At 37.7% G+C, this 20,446-nt stretch overlaps 1 long non-coding RNA gene across 1 annotated transcript in view; it reads right to left on the bottom strand.

Moving 5' to 3' along the window:
- Nucleotides 1-2,273: 2,273 nt before the first annotated feature.
- LOC116962767 overlaps nt 2,274-20,446 on the bottom strand; it is a 122,679-nt gene continuing 104,506 nt past the window's right edge. The window contains exons 6-12 of the long non-coding RNA XR_004407784.2: nt 17,485-17,685; nt 15,630-15,738; nt 14,553-14,614; nt 11,825-12,407; nt 10,080-10,150; nt 8,523-8,641; nt 2,274-6,651 (exon numbers count right to left, since the gene is read on the bottom strand). This is a non-coding gene — a long non-coding RNA (uncharacterized LOC116962767). The remainder of the gene's footprint in view (nt 6,652-8,522; nt 8,642-10,079; nt 10,151-11,824; nt 12,408-14,552; nt 14,615-15,629; nt 15,739-17,484; nt 17,686-20,446) is intronic.

Raw genomic sequence — 20,446 nt, 5'->3', positions numbered from 1 at the left:
TTTTTGAATGGCTTTCTGCCTTAGCAGCCCAACTCAGCTGAGTATTGTTGTGCTACAGAAAACTCATAGTCACCTTTGTAACATATCTTCCTTTTTGCTGAGCCCCTCTTAAAACTGAGGAGAAACTTTAATAGGATGAAGAGCTTGGTTTTTAAAATAATTTTTACTTTAAAATTAATCCACTCTGCATCTGGAAGAAGTATGTAGAGCATACTCTGTCAGAGGCACTGAGGAAAAAATGAAAGGAGAACCTTGGCTATTGTAAATCACTGTAATGCCCCTGAAGCCAACAGGAGTACGTCAATTTAGACCAGCTGAGGTTGTGGCCTAATATTTGTGCTGAAATGTTGAGGCTATAGCTGTATCCCTGAGCTGTATAAATATTTGTTGAAAGCTGACTGTTAGGGTCCAGGGGGTGGGTTGCTCATCAGCAAATAGTTAGGTCCGTTGTCTTTTCACATTTCTTAAGGTAACCTTTAATTTTTTCGGGGTGGGAATTTTGCCCAAGTAAAAGTACAGATATGAGCCTCCTTACTTTATGCAGGGATTATACTGTGTACAGTGAAACGGTAATTTTCATCTGGACTTTTGAACTTGCACCCGTCTGACTGTCCTGCACTGATTCATGCAATGTACTGTACATGAATGACCAGGAATGTTTACAAAATGAATTAGTTTGACTCCAACTCTCTAGCCAGAAAGTAATCAAAGTGAAGAGCCAAGATATTTCTGAAACTCCAGCTTCCCTAGCTAGAAACTGCACACTCTGTCACTAATCAGCGTATTAATGTAAAATGTACATATTCTATACTGGAGGACAATAACAGCAGTGATTCTGAGCAGGGTACACACATTAACTATTCCACCCCCATACTGCTTGTGTGGTAGGCAAGTCTGATTGCAGCATATGGTACAGAGACAAAAAAAAGTCTAGCAGTAAGTGATTAGTCTACAAGTTGTAGTGTGGTTTGTTTTTTTATTTATTTTTTTTCCTAAATTAAATTCCAGTTAGCATTTTATTTCACTTATTTAAAAGCCAATAATGTATTCATAGACATACATTCAAGAATCATCTTATATAAAAATTTTTTTTAGGGTTATTCATAATTGGTGTCTTGAAAGTCTTGGAAGCTCTGGTTTATTTTCTCATTAATCATACTAATTTAATCATTCAGCAACATTAGGACTATCATCAGAATAATCTCATTCTATAAAACCCATCAGCCTTGTTAAATATAACATTAAAATTATTGTGAAAGAAAATAATGTTATTTAAGCGTTTTCTTTGGGATAGTCTGAAGCTCAAAATGGATCACTGAAATTTCCCTCAGAAAATCAGCCTCTTAAGTTGAAAAGCAACTGTTCACATAGAGCTGGAGATGTCTCAGAATCAAATTGTTTGCTCTTGTAAATGGCTAGAGCTCCACAGAGGGAGGATATGAAATAAGGCTCTGTTGATTTTCCAGCAGAGCATATGAACCACTTCCCCCACCCTAGTCAGTTAAAGCAAAATTAACAGAAAAATAAATCCTGATTAGCATGTGAGCTCTTCATTTGATACAAATTGTCACAACTCTACTGGACATCCAATTTAAGCAGAATTATATCAGAACTTACCACCAAGAAGATCTGGGCCAGAGTATTTTAATGATGATTTCATGTGGGTGGGTGAGAACCTGATTCTTCATCCTTATTCAGGCTGAAAACTAGGAATGCACTACAGAACTACAGAGTAGTTGAGAAATTAATTTTTTTTTTTTTTGCAGGGAGGGAGGCTAAAGAGGATCAGTTCTTCCAAAATTAGCAAGTGCTAGTGTGGTGTATAGCCCAGGTCAAATGACAAGTGACCACTATGCCGCCCAACACCTCCCTATCTATATCATAGCTGCATTCAGCCCCTGTTAGCTTTTATTTCCAGGCTAAACTTGCAAAATCAGGGGACAGGTAAAAATGAGTAACATCTGAAGAAAATAGCTTGGCAGGATATCTTTAACATTACCTAAAATTCAGAGGTTAATAAATAGTTAAATTTAGCTGTAGCTTCTCTTAAGTAGTTTAAACATAAGTCAATATTTTTGTCTTTTGTTGTCACAGGGTTTCTACAGGAGCACAGAGGATTTCATCAGTGATCTTTCCACACTTTATAGCATTATGCCTTTGTACTATTATGCGTCTGTACCCTTATCTAATGTGTTATCAGCAGTATGAAAATAACTGTTGGTCCCTTCACCCCAGAGCAAGTATCAATAGGAAGAATGACAGTGGCTAGTTTGCACACTTGAAATGGTTTATTTGTTGCAATCCTGTGCACAAGATGTTTATCAGTAAGCACCAGACAGCCATGCAGAAGAAGGAGCCTTAATTCTGTCTGAGACAGCCTCTTACTGCTATTGATAGTTAGCATCAGTGTCCAGTCTGAGAAATGGAAGTGCTGCAGGCAACTTCAGTCAAGACACCCTATTGATCTACTGCTTCCTTTGCGTCCCTGAAGCTAAAGAAGAAAAATAAAAAGGGGAGGAAAATCTTGCTGTATAAGGGGCAAGGCAGCAGTCTATGACTTACCATCATTCAAAAGGGGTGTGTATGTGCATGGATATTCCTGATATTCAGTACCTCAGACAACTGTAAATCACATACACAGCCATGATAAATATAAATGTCAATGTGTTGGAAATATCCTTTATATAAGAGGTGTCACTAGAACTACATTTTTAGCATGAAACATTTTTGCTGCTTTTTATTTTTCATTGACTTATTGTGCTTCTGTTATATCCTGTCTAACACAATCAATCTAAAGCATAATATGTGAGAGTCCCATTCATAAATAATACATATTTGGGTCATTTTCATTTGTATTCTACAATGAAGATTTACAAGCCAGAAACAAAACAAGAAACAATGTGTGGAATGCTCTTATTCAGTGGATAAGAATATATTACTGTGATCAATTAATCTGCTTTTCTCTGCATTAGGTGGACATCTTTATGGTACATCCATAAGGGTTTATAACTTAGGAGAGACAGAATCAGCTCTAAGGCTCTAACATAAAATGCCTGTACTCAGAAAAGAGAAACTTTTCCAAAGTTTTTTTTTCCAATGGGAAATGTGTTAAATTTGGCAAACTCAACCGCAGCAATACTCCATCTATCAACATAGTATGTTGCTCTGTCCTATATACTACCTCTCATGTTAAATGAAACAAAAAATTGACTACATTATACCATAGCTAAAAATAAAAATAATAATTCTGAGGATTTCTATAGTGCCATTCATCCAAAGGTAGTCACATGCTACTAGAAGCGATGCAAATTCATTCTACAGGAGGGCAAACTGACACACAGAAAAGGTCCCAGCTCAATTTTTTTTCAGCCAAAATTTAGTAGGCAAAATTAAGTAAAAAAAAAAACAAAAAACCTGTGTGTATAGAAATTCCAGGAGCAAATCATAACAAGAAAGGTGAAAGAAAGACATAAATTGTCATTAGTATATCAATATCTCATCTAAGAAACTACAGTCACCTGTGCAATCACCAGGAGAGCTGGTATTCTGATGATGGGCCATGTCAGAGGAGCAGCAGTAACGGCCTAAATATTTATAAATTTTGCCTGCACAAAAGGACCAAAAGTTAGAGCTTGGTGAGTAAAAGTCAGTCAGTGTTATTTTAGGAAGGAAAGTCACAATATGTCAGAACTTTGCAGGCAATATAAGCTGGTGAGGAAAAGTCAGGGTGAATGGTGGGAGCAAGGACAGGGTTGGCCACTGTGGCAGTTCCCCCATTTGCCTCAAGCACTGAGAGATGCAGGCTGTGCTGTGCTCAGTGCTTTTGACTGTGGTCCTCAAAGTGGGTTATTGTATTAGTTTTTCAACTCTGGAAATTTGCTACAAGCGCATCTCAGATAAAAAGTGAAATGAGTTTTGCAACTATGGCAAAAAAGCAATTTTACATTTCATAGGCCTTTTAAACCCCTTTTCAATAGAAAATAAAAATAACAGTAAGGGGAAGAAAAAAGGCTACATTTCCATTCCTGGTTTTATAGTTTGAGGTTGCAGATGTTTCTGGGTCAGAGGTGAACATGTCTTTAGGTGTCAAAAGATGCAATAATCTGAGTCAAAAATGGCCCAGTCCCCAGAACCGTGACTGTGTGCCAGAATATCCCCACCTCAGAAGCTTGCTGGCAGCAATGTGCTCCAGGTGTCTTACACTACACAGACCTGGTAGTCATTTTAATATTTTCCATGTTTATGTAAATGGACTTGATGTGTGCTCATCAAATGTGGGAAAATCCCACAGAATTGCATGCCATCTGTTCATAGGTAAAAGGTCTATTTTGCTGACAATTTAGTGCAAAATCAGAAGACAGAATGAAAGCAAGCACACTTTTGTTTTGTTCTGTTTTGGTTTTATAAATCTGAGGCCTAACGTCATATCAAAAACCTAACAAAGTTCAAAGGTTCATTCTGTTTGGATACCATTGTCCTATTCAGATGTATGAACACTACCTGAGCCCCACGGAGCTCTTAAATCTGCACCACATGGCTACAACCTGCAACCTAGTGAAACCCAGAGCACACTCAGGATTCAGCAGGACATGGCTGAGGGTGCAAGGGCCACATCTTGGGCAGCTGGATGTCACCATTTGTGCCTCAGACCAGAAGCCTAAAGCTGACAGTATTTCATCACTTCTGGTTGGCCTCAAGTGAGAAACTCAAGCTGAAGCAAAAACTAAATGGCTCATTTAGAAAAAGCATCACCTTATTTTACTTAACACCCAATACTGCATTTGCATTTTTGTTAGAATTAAAGCCAAGTTTAATTCAACTAATTTTGTAGACGGCTATCAAAGTGTCCATCTTTATTGTTTTGGTCTGTTATAAACAAGACTGTTAGACAAAAGGCAGTTATGTTTGAAGTCCAGAAAGCAGCTATGAAATTAAAAGGAAGGGTGTGGTCACAATGATCTTCAGCATCAGTTGATAGACATCAATCAGTCATCAGAAGAGGAATTTGAGACGCTTCTTGTCCTTTTACTACATGTGGAACATGCACTTGTACATTTCTAGAGAACTAATAACCAGACCTGGGAAATTTATAGCAGAATATGAGTCAGACATTTTCAGAAGATGATGTCAAAGACTGTTTCAAAAGTGTATTTTCATTATATCCCATCAGGGAGTGAGATCTTGTCTTGGGTGAAAGAAGAGTTAATGCAACTGGCAGGGGAAAAAAAACATCAGAAGAAAACAAATTGACAAAGCTAATCAAATCCACATATATGCAATCTAAAACCTCAAATTGGATATAAGGTAAGCTAAAAGGACACTACAGCATCAAATGCTGTTAAACCATGCAATACAACCTGAAGAGAAGACAGAACAAAATCTCTGTACAGACATGTGCCAGATTCTCAGCAATGCAGGTCAGTGTATCTCCACTGAGATAGGCTCTACTGCTTTACATGGGCTTAATCCTGCCTCTAATGGCCATAAGTAGATATGTTAACCTTGCCACCAGCATTGTACTGGGGTATAAAAGTTGAGAAAAAGAGTTTGAAAGTGCCTATGGTCAGTTAATTGGGAAAACAACCAGTTCCCCATGGTATAATCTACCCCATTTGCCAAGAGACAGGTTTTATATGTTTCAATCAGAAAAGTGCAACTCCTCCAGTAACGTGGCTGAGACATTTACTTTGAAAATGAGGAATCTTATTTCCAAGGTCAATCTGAGGTTTCCTGGGTTCAGACTAAAATACTTTGTGGGGCCAAAGAAATATTTACTGGGTTCTAGGGAGCAGGGAGTGGATGTGTAGTTTGAACATATTTCAAGTCAGCCTGGGAGGTCTTTTTGTTTTTATATATTTCTGTCTCCTCAGACAACCTTTTTTCTTTTTCCTGAAAAAATGAAAATTAAGAAAATGATGACTTTTTTTTTGCCAGTATATTTCAGTTGGGTCATTTCCTGCATTGAACCAGAGAACATGCATTATTGACACCCTTTCCAGAATGTATTTCTTTCCAGTGCATCACATGAAACTATATAGTCAAATTTTGCCCAAGGGCTGCCATTCCTTCTGTATTAAACTAGGAGTTTCCGTATAAAGCAATGGTTTGCTTTATGTGACCTTTGACAGTGGGACTGTTGGGAGAATGATATTATATGTTATAGGGCTAATGCTAGGTGGAGTTTTGTAGGCAGTCGTAAATTAAACAGCAGCATTCTACAAATGGGCTCCGTGATGAGTAGGTGATTGGAAGATGAGCTACTGCATGCTAGAGATTAACATCTCAATAGAGAAACTATCACCTAGCCCAGAAATGACAGCAAAAGGTTAAAAGAAATATTCAATATTATCAATCATATTAAAAAAAAAGAGAACTTCTTACAGCTGCCAAAGGAGCTTGGGAGAATTAATGTGTTTATGTCGAAAAGACTAAGAAGTGAAATATGACTACAGTGATTGTCAGAATCTTACTTGCCCGGAGAGATAACATTGGACATCCAGTGTAACTAGGCAGGTGCCAGGAATCCTCCTTGCGGATGCTATGGAGCGGCTTTCAAATATAAGAATGTACAACAACCCCCATCCTCTGGTCCTCTCTGTGGTTTCTGAGTTGCTTATTAAACCAGGGAAACCTCCAGTGAGGTGTGATGACCTGAAAACAGACAGAAGCTAAAGAATCAATGTTTTAAGTAAAACAGCAATTATAAAAAGATCTACAGCTCCTTCCATGTAATCAGGTAAATTACCAGGAGTGGTGTAAAGCACCTGAACTGGACAAAGAGTGGAGGGAGGGGGAGTGGGAGCAAAAGAAGGTCCCTTGGGAGATATCTGATAGGATGCTTAGTCTGTGTAGAGGGCAAAAGGTTAAGTGAAAATGAGATGAAGGAATGATCAGATACAGTCAGATCAGAGACAGTTAAATAAAGGAATGTGCTAACCTAAGATAAATGTGAAGAAGCGTGCCTGTGCTGAGTGTGTTGATGTAGCTGTTCTCTAGCAGTTCAGGAACCAGAGAGGAGGAATTCCCAGTTCCCAGCCCACATCAGTCCTAGCGGAAGCACTTCTCAGCGAAGAAACAGAAGGGATAAGGACACAGGGTTAAGATTCATCTCTGCTAGTCCAATAGTGTAAAAGGATATTAAAGTGCTTCTAATTTCATCTACACTTTTTGCAGGTCCCTTTTTACTGCTGGTGTGATATAAATCTTCCTTAGTGAGGAGAAAGAAAGTCAGGCCTGTGCCATCTGTGGTTTTGGACAATGAGAAAGACGCTGTTTAAAGAATATGAAAACAGAAGTACTGAGAATTACTTGAAAGCTGAAAACTTTGTTGGTTGGCTAACATTTTCATGGGTCAGAGAGTTCTTGTTGGAATGGGTTTCCATAACAACAAACAACATTTGGTTGAAAGAGGTGCATAATGTAGCAAACAAATGCTTGGGACACAGTCTACATAAAACTTCATCAAATACTTTGGTAAATGTCCATTCTTAGACTACTCAACAAAAATGGCCTGGAATAACAGGCAGCACCAGAAAGCTCAAGATGTATCTGTACTGAGCAAGTCTGGAAATGACCACAAGATTTTTGTTCAAAAGCCTTTCATTGCTTACAGTCTTTAAATGTTTCTAAGAACAGCCTTAAGTTTCTAAATCCCAAGATGAAAGTTCCAGTTCTTATACGCACAATTTAGAAGTCAGTACTTTTTGTGCTTCCTCAGGATCTTAAATTAACATATACAATTAGACCTTGGAATTAGGAAGTTGGAGCTTTAACTTGTCTGCTAGATGCTAATACCTGGGGAACACCCAAACTAGATTTCTGAAAATCTCAACAATTTTGGTGTTACAACTCTTTGAGGGAAGAAATTATTGTGTGTTCTTCACAAAGAGTTTGATTAGTCATAGAATTCATTAGATCTAGCTGAACTTCTTATCTTTAAGACTAAAACAGATCCCACATATATTTCTGTCAACGCTAAGCTACAATGAAAGAAGTGTGAGTCTGTAAATGAGGAGTTTTAAATGTAAGAGGCGGTTGAAGCATTTTGATTCTATTCAATCAAGGTCAGTTTTCCTCTGAATTATATCTGTTTCCTTGTCTAACATTTTAGATACCTTCCAAGTGTCTATCGACAGAATTTATAAGTGGCATTCAACAATGATGAAGAAAGCAAGCTGCTCACAAAACTCCCCCTTTCCCTATGTGATAAAAAGCAGAGTTTCAGAGGAAGAGACAAAGAGTGTTTCGGTCCCAGTCGTGTGTGCCTATGGGAAAGGAGTGCTGAAAAGAGGCCAACAGCTCTGGGAAAGAGGGGAGGGAGGGAAGAGCACAAATCAGCTTTATGAGCTAGTAAATGATGGATGGCTAAATGCCAGTTGAGAGCAATACATACAATTGAGTTTGCATTGTTGCGATTATTAAAGGTTATTTTACTTTTAATTTTTTGTGGTAGGTGTTCTTATTCCTTCCATACAGAAACCCTTGATTTTCACTTGCTACATACTTAGATGCACTTGTCATACCCAAAAGGTGATTTCAGTTCTCGGATGCCAGGAAACCTTTCCACTGATCAAAACACAGCTGCACGGACTTGCTTGATCTATTAATGGGTGCCACAACTCTAGGGTATGTCTGTCTATACCTGTGAAAATAGATATAATTAATATAACAGATATCCTACGTATATGCAAATCCAGATGGTAAAAATGACTTATAGTAAGACAAGGTTTTCATTTGTCAAACGAAATCAAGATATTTGAATCACTTAATCAAACATATGCAATCTGCACTCGGACTACTGCTGCTGCAGTGACATCAGCATCCTCTTAATCTATTTTATTTTACATTGAGCTTGTTTTTTATTGAAAGATCTTAAGAAATGCAATTTTTTAAACCTACTTTAATTAGCTTTTTCCATGCTGTCACCTCTCTGCAGCCTTTAAAAAGCTCTTTCCATTATTTCCCATGAGTTACTTGGGCATATGATGTCAGACCATCGGACTACAGGAGTTGCCATTTAGTGGACAATGATCTTGGGCACTGAGACAATGAATGAGCAATCTTCTGTTTTATATAAAATGATTTCAGTGTAGGACAGGGAACAGAATATTTTCTCATAGATAACCTTTTTATCCATTACAGAAATGCATATCATCCTCTTTACTAACAAATAAGAGAGAGAGGCAATATCTTCAGTATGCTTTATTATATTAGTACATTTTGTATTACAATTTTATCTTCTTCACTTTGACATTTATTTCTCCTTTAATGAGTCAAAGTGTCTAGCAAAGAGCTCTTGACTTTAAGCACATTCTTAACATCAGCATATTAACTGTCACATTCAGTCTCATAGGCTTAACTTATCTGTTTGAGATCTTTGTCAAACAAGACCCAAACTCCCTGATTTTAAAAAATTGATGTAAATGGAAACTTTCACTTTAGTGGCACTGGAAAGACAATAATGCTGCTTCATCATCATCATAATAATACAAACATTCAGTATTATGGGTTTTCTCCCAAATATCTTTATTTGTGATAAGTGCCTCTTCTTGTAATAAAAGATGCTGAACAAAAAGTAGTTTAACAGCGATTCTGAAGTCTTGATTTGCAACAGTTAGTCTGTTTTGAACCCTTCATTTAATTTCCTTTTCTATGGTGAGGGCAAACAATTGTTGTAGCTTTCATCATGAGCTCAAGCGTTACATTTTATCAGACCAAACTTAAGTGCTTGAAGATGGGTCTAACATCTTTTTTTTTTTTTTTTTTAAGGATGTGACAAAGCCAACTGTAAGCAAATTAATGCAAAAACACGAGGGCATTTTTTTCATAATCTTGGGTAATTCTGAGCAAAATTTCAAAGGACCTCAGGTTCCTCTCAGAAATTTAGATGAAATAGTTGCAGGTTTTGAATATTTTAAAATTCTGACTCTTAAATCACATTAGCATGAATCACATTATCAATGTAAGGGAAATCATAAGTGAAAATATACAGCTGATGTAATCTATTTTTAAGAATGATTTTAGAATAAGATTCCTCGTTAATTATGATTATTTTAATAGAAGGAGATAAACCAATGTACCTGACATTTAGAAAGTGTGACATCCTTTTCCTCCCTCTTAATCCAAAACAACTCTGCAGGATTTGGGGTTTCTGAAAAAGCAATAGTGATAGATTTTCCATATATACCCTTATTTCTGTCTACTAGAAGAGCGTTACATACAGTGGTTGAAATTCTCTGTGATTTGATCTTTGCTCATTGTTGACCGAAGGGCTATTTCTACCTTTCTCAGTGACACTGGGCCAGAGCTCACCGCTCACAGGAGTGTGTCTCAGTAGGTTAGAAGTACCTCTCAGTGTCAGAGAAACTGAATGCACTCTTGAAGACTGGGCCCACCAAAGTCTTTCTATATTTAAGCTGTCTTTCAGTGGTTATGGTATTTCTGACTTCTTACTCTTTTCTTGTGAAACCGGGAGATAGGGTTAATTTGCTTCCTTGTTTGCATGTATGAGGAAGTGAGAGAAAAAAATAGAAATTCTTTTAAGAGTGAATGCCTCATGAGAAAATTCCATTTGCCTGCCTGACTTGGCATTTTCAACTCAATTTATCAGTTTCTCCTGAAGAATAATCCAGCTTTTCCTGGTAATATGCACTGTTTAAGTGCTGGATATATGCTACAGTAATAACAATTACAAATAATTACTCTAATGAGGTGAACAAATAACACCAATTAGGTGGTGTGATGATGTTTTCATGATAAACTCCAGCTTTACAGAGTTGTTCATTTTTAAATCCAAAAGATTTCTGATATCCTTTGTCAGGCAACAGTGTGACTTGATCACCTCAATTAATAAATCTCTCTCACTAGATGCACATAGTCATGGACTGTACTCCTACTTAAGTCAAAATTTCAATCAACACCTAGTGCAGAACTACGTTTAGGCTTAACTGTAAAGACTTAGTCATAATAAAGCAGATTTTCTGATACTTATGAATAATGTCATTGACGATTTCCTGAGGAAACCTTAAAAGAATAGAAGTGTTGGTGTGCACATATACTTTGTTACAGAACAACACTTCAGCCTGTTGTTAACTCCAGGTGTATTAACCTCAGTCATCAAATACAATGGATTTACAGACATGTCTAAACTTAAGCTTAAGTAACATTCAGAATAGAAATGTTTTACTGAACTGAGAGTTAAACTGAAGTATGCTCTTGTTCAACCACAGAGGACAGAGCTTCTTGCTGAAAGAATATGTAGGTCTGTGCAAGAGATTAAAATATTTGGTGTCATAATACTACTTCTGAAACTGAGTACCTATGAACCTAATTCTCAATGCTTTTGCATTAAACTGTTCCTCCCAGCATTGTAATGGGTATACAGTAATATTGAACAACAGAAATTAATGAGTATGATTTTAAAAATCTTTACACATGTTTAAAATTTAAATCATATCACACCAGTGATACTTGTCATTTTGAAGGACCTTTGTGCTTCTCATCCTTCTCCTGCTAAAACCAACAGTTCAATCAACTAACCAATAAATTTTTTTTTTTGCATTTTGTGTGGGACTTTCTTCCTTTCTACACCACATCTTGACTGTAGAGAGAAAGAAATTCAAGAACCATGTAGTGGATCATCAGTAAACTTTTCAGGTCTGCTGAAACAAAATCCACAGGTCCCCAGGTTCACTCAAATAAACAACAGATATTAACAAGTTCATGATGATTCACATATATCTGCACCATATTCTGTCAGAAGGGATGGATGCTCTTCATCCACTGGTATAAAAATCAGACACATCAATATAAAATGTGGGCTTACCCGACAATTTACTGCCACACTTTCTGTTCTGCAGCTGACCTGTGACAACCCCTTGCTCACAGACAGGGAGAGGAAGCGGGAGGCAGTAACAATCCAGAAGTCTTCCAGACCTAATGAGCAGTGCTTCCACAGCCAAAGACTTTCAGATAGAGACAGATCAGTGTTTTGTTAAACTGGAGACTTAAAACACGAAAAAGACTGGGGAAGTCAGAAGTCAAAAGCATGGTAACTGTTTTTCTAAAACTCACTGGGTCACCAAACACAATCACCAAGTGACCAGAGCTCTTCAGTGGATATTAATTCACCAAGGTGTTTCTCCACGCACATTTAATGTTTCTTGTAACCCATGAATTGTTTTCTCAGAGAGCACTCTTATCAGCCGTTAACACACTTGGTCAGAGTTGGAGGCCTGGCTGTAAAAAAGCACTTTCACAATGTTGTACCGTTGTTCCTCCTGCCTGGTGTCTCTTAGCCGGCAGTTCAGCGCAGCCACTTGAGCTTACAACTTTCTCACTTGCTTGGATAGCTTCTTCACCAATGTTTAAGCAATAGTGAGGTCACCACTCGTGCATGTCAGTCACATCTCAGAAACAGAGGAGGAAAAGAAACAGACTTAAAATACCCAGATGAGATAACAATTTGAATATTCTTATTGACTTTTGATAAAGGGATATAGTAGTTCAGAAATGAAGAGGGTCTTACAGCTCCATTGATCTGGAACCTCAGTGGAGTTATGCTAGTATATATGGTGTCTTGGAGTATTAAAAAGGGGAGTCAGATTGGTAACTTCTAGTTAAGTAGCAATAGTTACATCCCAGAATAGAATCCTGTATGTACTTCAGCAAGTCAAAATTTTACCCAGTTGATACACACTGTATAAAATACCATTTTTTAAAGATTACTTTGTTGGTTTTGGACTCAAATTTCAAATATCTGACAAGTTCCCAAACCTGCTTGTAAAAATCCCCAAGTCACGAGTCACGAAAATCTGTTCACTGTAAAAAGGGAAGGGGGGTAGGGTGGGGAAGGAAAGGTTTGTTGATAAGTTTGCTAAACTATTAAAACGTTTAACCACAGCCTGGAGCTCAAATCAGCATTCATGTGAAGTTCCTATTTATTAAAGTATGTGAAAAGTGTTCAGCAAAACTATATCTTCTTTTTGAAGGAGATGCACCCAGGTAATTAAGATGTAATTCTTAGATCCATTTCTTAGGAATACAGAAACGTGAGTGATAAAAACAGTTCAAAACTATGCTTTGTCCCATTTAAAATTTCTTGAGAACATACTCCTATTTGAAATAAGTAGTAAAGTATAACAGGAAAAAACAGACAAGGGAGCAATCACGAAGGCATTTATCAAGATGAATTGAGGGCCTCATTGACTTGTCTAAATCTATATAAAGAAAATGTCCTGCAAGTCACTCTGAAAGTGATGGGAACGCATGCTTCAAACACATGTCTTGAAAGAATGTCGGAAATCTCGTTCCTCTTTTGGCTGCGGTTACAGATGCTTTCTCCAGACAGTGGGCTCACTAGTTTCAGTTGTCTGGAGTACTCAAAAATACATTTTCCCCTGGAAGATAGTCTGCATATGCTTACAATAAACATTAATGAAATCAAATGACTTTCACTTCAGGATAAATACTTTCAAGTAAGTCTGTTAGAGACACTTATAGTAAATTGCTATTAATTAGTTTTTTCAATCTACTTAGGTAGTACTAATGAACAAAATCACTTCTAACATATTTATATGCTGGATAAATCCTGCCTCTCTCTCTATGCCTGTGAAAGGCCCAAGGTAAAATGGAGATATCCTGCTGCAGGAGCACCTGGCAGCCACTTTAGGACAGGTGAACGATCCTGCTGGTTTTCTGTCGCTGAACTGTGCTGGCTGAGGAACAACCAGGAGGAGCTGTCAGCACCCACTGCCAGACAGCCACCCCAGTGCCTGGGCTTGAGTGGGACAAATTCTGTCCCTTTCTGGACACAAAATATGTAAATTACATAACACTGAAACTCTCAGCTCTGCAAAGCCAATGAAACCACGTTTTCCTATAACTGTTACTTCCCCTTTTTGCATATTACCCGCTTGTAATTTATATGATAGTATCTCTAGAGATGGGAACTTCTTTTCTCATGCTTGTGAATATAACCTAACACCAATCCCAGCCCTGATGGGACATTTCAAGGCATTACTGGAAGGAAAGCAGTCACACTAATACCTCTCAGCTCCCTTCTGCTATGCCAAAATATAGTATGGAAGTAAGAATTAGAATGATGTCTATATCACAAGTTAAAAACAATAATATTACTTTCAGCAATTTGAAGATAGTTACTGAAAAATCCCTAGGTATCGCAGAGCAAATTTCCTGGTAATTTGCTTCACCAAGTCCTAAATAGTACTGAAATGCAATCCAATTATTTTTAGAAATTATCTGCTTTATTTTTGTGCAATTTTTCTTCACAGCTCTGATTACCTAAAGAGGTACTACAGCAGACCATAAGGCTTAGATCTAGCTGAGAAACCTGCATGCATCACATAAAGCGTACGATTCCACAACTCATTAAGTCTAATTTATGGCATAAGTAATTAAGCACCTTTGAATTGAACCCAGGTCTCTAGAGATAATAACACTTAGAACTTATATAGGGCTTTTCATCTTCAAAGTGCTTTACAAACATTAACTAATTAACAACATAATAAGACATGAAAGGCCAATGTACTTACCCATAGTGCTGCATAGCCTCAGTATAATTCAGATTTTGATGCTTTTCAATGCAAGATTCAATCTGGGTGCACAGGGAGAATTTACTTGTGGTCCCCTTCACAATCAGAAAGCACGACTGTGTACATACATATCATATATCTGAATTCCCAGAGTACTTTTCTTGTCTGCTATTTATTGCTGAGTCAGAAGAAACAGCTCCCAAAAGTGAAGGAAGGTATGGAAAAGAGCAGCTCAGAGCAGTCTATGAAAGCATTTGAGTTTCCTAGGCTTTGGAGCCAGAGTAACGTGGACTAATGCAGGAAGGAGTTCCCAGAGAATTCACTGCATAAGATGTCTGGTACCAACTAAGTCCATATCCTTCCCAAGGTAAATCTAATAATAATTACACAAAGTCTCTAGGGACTGGCTAAACTATCAGGGAGAAGACCATATTTCAGCTCAAATACATTTTCCTGGTAAAACCTACAACACTTTCTTCCTTCTCTCTGCTCTTCTGAAAAGTCTGAAATATCTAGCCAATTGTCTGTTAGTTTTTGAGGCTTTTTTAATCGCTTGCTTTAATTTACACACAAGCCTCTTGAGATATTTGCCTTATTATCTCAATGAATGTTTTCTTGGTGATAGCAATGTTGAAGATGTTCTATCGGGTTACTTGAATCCCTCCTGAACATTACTAATACAGAAAGATGAAGGATAAAATAAAAGGGGAGCAAAATAACATGGGCAGTTTCAGTGACCAGTCCTTCAGACATCAGCTTGCACCAGTGATCATTTTCATGAGCTCAGAATGCTGACCATTGTCTCTGCGTATGCTGTGTTTAAGCATCACCTGCTCACCAGCTAACAAGATAATGGGTATCACGGCAGTATCTCCTCCTCTCCAGACAGCGTCTGCCTCTGTCCCCTTGGAGATTCTACCGTGCACCAAAAATTGAGAATTTGGAGACCAGTGGAAAATATGCCAAGCATGTAAGAGAGAACTATGCATATGTACATCCCTAACTCAGAAAAAAATGTGACTCCGTAGTAGTGGTACAGGTGGAGCCCCATGAGAAATTAAAGAAAATGAGACATACCATGGACCAGAAAACAAAATGTATGTGAAACCGGCAGGCTTTTGTGCTTCCCCACAGACAAGCAGTCCAGAACAAATCCTGAAAGGTAACAATCTCACAGTAGTAATGCCTACAAGAGATCCAACAATAAACATAGGGTCTAATTAAAAGCGTTACAATTTTTAAATGCAAATGTAGAATAGAACTGTCAAAATGTTTTATCCCTAAAGTGTGAATGCTAACCTTCCCATACTTATTATATAGCAGTACATTTCAATTTGCCTGGAGCAGAGTTGAATAAAGCAAGCATTACAAACAATCAAATGGATATTTGAAAGTACTGCTCTTCACAATAACTCTGTGTCTGAGCAAAGCTTCAACTGTTGATCAATTGATTACCAAAATCAAAGAATACGTTTCCCAAATGAGCTTCTACAAAGCACTCAATTGCACCAGAGAAAACAGCATAAAGCTCCACAGAACAGCATTCTTCTCTAAAATATTTACAAATGAAACTTTTTACTGCTTTCATGGTTTATAGCTTAGATCTGCAGAGATCTAGAGTGTAGAGTGAAGCATTTCTGATAAATCAATGGTTTGATTCAGTTTCAGTGTGGCAATTCAGTTAAACAAAGATAGAAAACAGTCTGAAATGATCCAAAGGTATACTTTAAATCTTCTGGCAAATCACAGTCTCTCTGGCACAATTGCTCAAATTACTTTTGAAATTTTAATAAACAAAATTACAGCAAAATATATCAAATGCTCTAGTTGAAAACCATGTATGAACATTCTCATTTCATAAGGCACAGCTCTTGATTTTTTTTTTTCCTTAGAAATAAGACAGACCTATTCACCCTTATCTGTCCCTTTGGAATGCACAACATTGCCTGTAAGAGGACTACTACATGGCCCTTATAAAGATATATAAAGGTGAGATGCTTGGCCTGGTTTTGAATTTGTCTCAGGCAGTGACTATATGCTCAGCAGAGGCCTCTGTTGAACTAACCACAGTCCACTAGAGCACTCATGGGTATTCTCCAGCTCTTCCCCACACTGAGATGGCTATTACTGAGAATGACTAAATATTAACTATAACTATCAGTGTTCTGTCCATTTGCCATCTCCAGTGAATTGGTTTCTGCTGATGTCGTGATGCTGTACTTCTACTGTTTCCTTTTTCATAAATGGGTTTCTCTGTCAATCAACTTCAGAGAATAACTGCCCATCAAATACACACAGTTTTCATTTAGTGACTTTAACCTGAAAAAACAGGATGAAAAAAAGGAAACTAACATTCAACCTGAAACAAATATATTACTTACATGAGCTTCCTTACATTTTATCCTCCTTTTAAGGCAGGTTTTCTTATACCACCTCTTTCAGTAGCCTCACCTGTTGTGCTGTCCTGTCCTCACCATGATAAAACATGAGCCGGGGTGCAGATTCTGGAACATGCTCTCTCTTGAGAGCAAAATTCAGAGTTGTTCAAGAGCAGGTAAGCTCTCAGCACCCTTGTCGTTACTCCCCCATCTCAGTAAGAGGCATTTTTCCTGCAGAACATGATGGGATTTTGACCCCGTCATGTGACTGCTGTACTATTCTGGAAATTTTTAGGGAAAAACCTGAAGGATCAAACCCAATCTGTTGATTTAAATTAAAAGTTTGCTCAGCAACAACTTGAAATATCAGTTGAAGACCCTCTACCTTCAGAGCTTCTGACATTTGATGTTGAGGTTCTGATTCTATTAGGATGCAGACTTTATAGCCCTTAATCCTTCCCATAAGGCACTGCTTCATTAAAGGGCAAAAAACCCAACCACCCACACCACATTACACTCTCAGCAATTCTTAGAGTAACAGAGATTATACTGACCTGCAGAATTTTTCCTTTTCTACAAAAATATCTTTCTGGAACACACCTCTGTTGAAATCCTCTTGTGTAAGCAGAGAGCACTCCAGGACTTATTGCAACTTAAGCAAGTGAACAAATGTTTAGCCTTATGACAATTAGGCAGTTGACTCTCCACCTGTACCTTTCATCTCTGATCAGGAAAAGAAGCATGGTAGAAGGAACCTGTCAGAAAAAAAAAAAAAAAAATGGAAAAGGAAAATGGTGACTGGCCAATATTGACAGAGGAGCCAGAAACACAAGAGATCAATAATTTATAGGGAAGGGGTATTTTAATTCTCCTTACATTTTTGCAAATAATTTCAAATGAGCTGCGCTTGAACAAAACCGGTTTTATCTCCCATTACTCTGGGCATTATGGTAAGGAGGACTTTCTGAAACTTCCCACCATTCTGTATGTCCTCAGGGTGCCAAGAGAGATGTCACAATTTCTGTCTCTCACTGGTATTTTCTGTTTTCCTGGACACTCACTGGGAACACCCACTGTTTCAGCAGCAGCTGGGAGGGATAAAGAACATATTATTCTACTCTGTCCTCCCTTTGCCAATTAATGAGAGATTTTGGGAGGTAAAGCCAGGGACATTTTTCTTCCAGTGCTGCACATGGACCTGCCTTTCCCCCTTTTTGATCCTGTACTACTGTAACATTGTATCCTTCAGTATCTCAGTCAGCTCCTAAGCTTGGGAGGAAACAGCAGCAATTCTGCTTCTGGATCTTGTTTTTATATAGGTCTGCTAATCACATAAATATCCTGAGTCTTACAACAGGTGATTTAATGGTATCGTTAATACTATTTTAAATCTACAGAACTGAGGCACACAGTAATTGCTTGGACAGGAGGCTGGGCACCAAAACCAGATTTCCTGTTAAACTCTTTGATATTCATTCATTTTCTGATACTTCAATTTTTTCTTTTTGCTCTAACATGTTTACAAAATACATACAAAAAAAAGGTATCAGAGCCAAAACCAAGTCAATGAAAGCAATTAAATGAAAGTATTTAAATAGATAATGGCATTTCTTCTTCCGTATGACTGTCTTTCTGTACAATAAGGCAAGATGAGGTTCTTCCTGTGCTAGCAGGTAGCTGTAACTCTGCAAAGAGTTACTGAAGCGCTAATATTGATTGGGCAAGATGGAACGTGTTACTGAGGCAATTGGTCAGGCTAAAGCAGTGATGGCAGCACATGGGATATTATGGATGGCTGAAGTAACTGAGGATATCTATCTTTCTGTCTATCTACCTGTTTTCCAAGATGTCTATCATCATTGAACTTAGCTACCAAGGAACAATGGCAGCACTTAATCATCAATAGATAAATACTGTTTATGCCATTAATTGGGGACTGGGTCAGATTTTCCTTGTTTTTACCTTTGCTGCTTTGCTTTTTTTTTTTTTTTTTTCTTCCCCTCCACAGTTGTGAGACAGTAGTATTTTCTCACAGCCTGTATGTATTGGTTTGGAACTTGTGTCAGTGGCAACAGCATAGCTCTGTGTGTCTGCCAGAGCTCCTTTCCAGGAAAAGAAAATAGCCAACTCATGAGAGTTGTTATGAAATTTCAAACCCAGTGCCTTTTCATAATATCTGGAATATGATTTGGAAGTAGCAGCAGTGTGACCAGTCTCTGCACCTGCAGTCAGAAGTGCCTGAATAAATAACAGAGGGAGTTTCCCAAGCAATACCTACTGTAAGCCCACAACTTCCATGGCTGCATCTTCTCTATAGTTAGTATTCAGCAAAGAGACTGCAACAGTGCAGAGCTGTGTGTTTGCTGGTATTTTTCTTGTTCAAAGCTTTTGAGAACACTTTACTGAAGCATATAATGCTGCCTTGAAATTGGCCTCTAAACCACATTTTGAGAAGAAGAAACACAGGCACTTGGCTGGGTGTTTTTGCCCTGTGCCATGGCTTGCTCGAGTCAGAAAAGCACCCCATCTCTCCCTTCCAAATCTCTCAGCAAAATTCTCATCAGTCTGTCTCTAATCACAAGATTATTCTGTAATATAGAATCTCCTCTCTTTTTGTTTTTTGTTTTTTTTTTTTTTTCTTTTTAATTTTTACAGTACTAGTTATGAGCTCTGGTATATAGATCTTCCCCTTTCAGTCTAAGATTTAGGCTCTTATATGGTTTTAAACTCCTAGGAGAATTCATTTATCACCACAGAGTCTTACATTAAAGAGTCTTCCAGGGATGACGTTAGGAGTAATCATGGTGCCCTCCTGATTTTATCTGAAGTATTCCAAAAGGAGTGTTAGATAGTCTAAATTAGGCAATATAGTTTTTGCCTTGACATTTGGAAGGTTAAATTTTGCCTGTGACTCTCAACCCCTCAGAAGAGGAGATGGCATTTGGAGTAATCCAAAACTCCTGCAGAGTTACATTACTGTGGCAGCCAGAATGGAGTAAATCTAGGCTGAAGATCTATTGGTTCAATTACTGCTTGGGGTCAGGACATGCCATAAATTATTAGATATGCAAATGGATAACTCTGACTGTTGATGAAAGAAAGATGGATGGATTTCTTAAATACTCATAATCAGTGCTAAGACTAACTATAGGCTGATGTATAGTCATTTGCTTGTAAAAGACTTCTTAAATTTTACCTGCATGCAGATAAAAAGAAATTATTTTTTGTTTTACACATGTGTCATATTTTAAAAATAAACTTAAACCATTTGGAGGTCTGTTTTGAACTGCTTCTGCAATGGCCCTTAATTTTTAGAAGTAAGTTCAGAAGATACTAATTCTCATTCTGTTCTCAATTACCAGAGCACAAATCTGCAACACTGCTCTGTATTCAGTGAAGACACACTGACAGTGAATTTGGAAGGAGAATCTGTTCCTTTGCTCTATGGAGGTATGTAGCAAAGAATGTCAAAAAACTACCTCAGGTTTGCGAATTTGCTGCAGAGCAAATGAGTGC

This window comes from Tyto alba, unplaced genomic scaffold, assembly GCF_018691265.1.
Source record: "Tyto alba isolate M040663 unplaced genomic scaffold, T.alba_DEE_v4.0 Super-Scaffold_26, whole genome shotgun sequence".
Classification (NCBI taxonomy): domain Eukaryota; kingdom Metazoa; phylum Chordata; class Aves; order Strigiformes; family Tytonidae; genus Tyto; species Tyto alba.
This window is presented reverse-complemented; position numbering and strand designations above follow the sequence as displayed.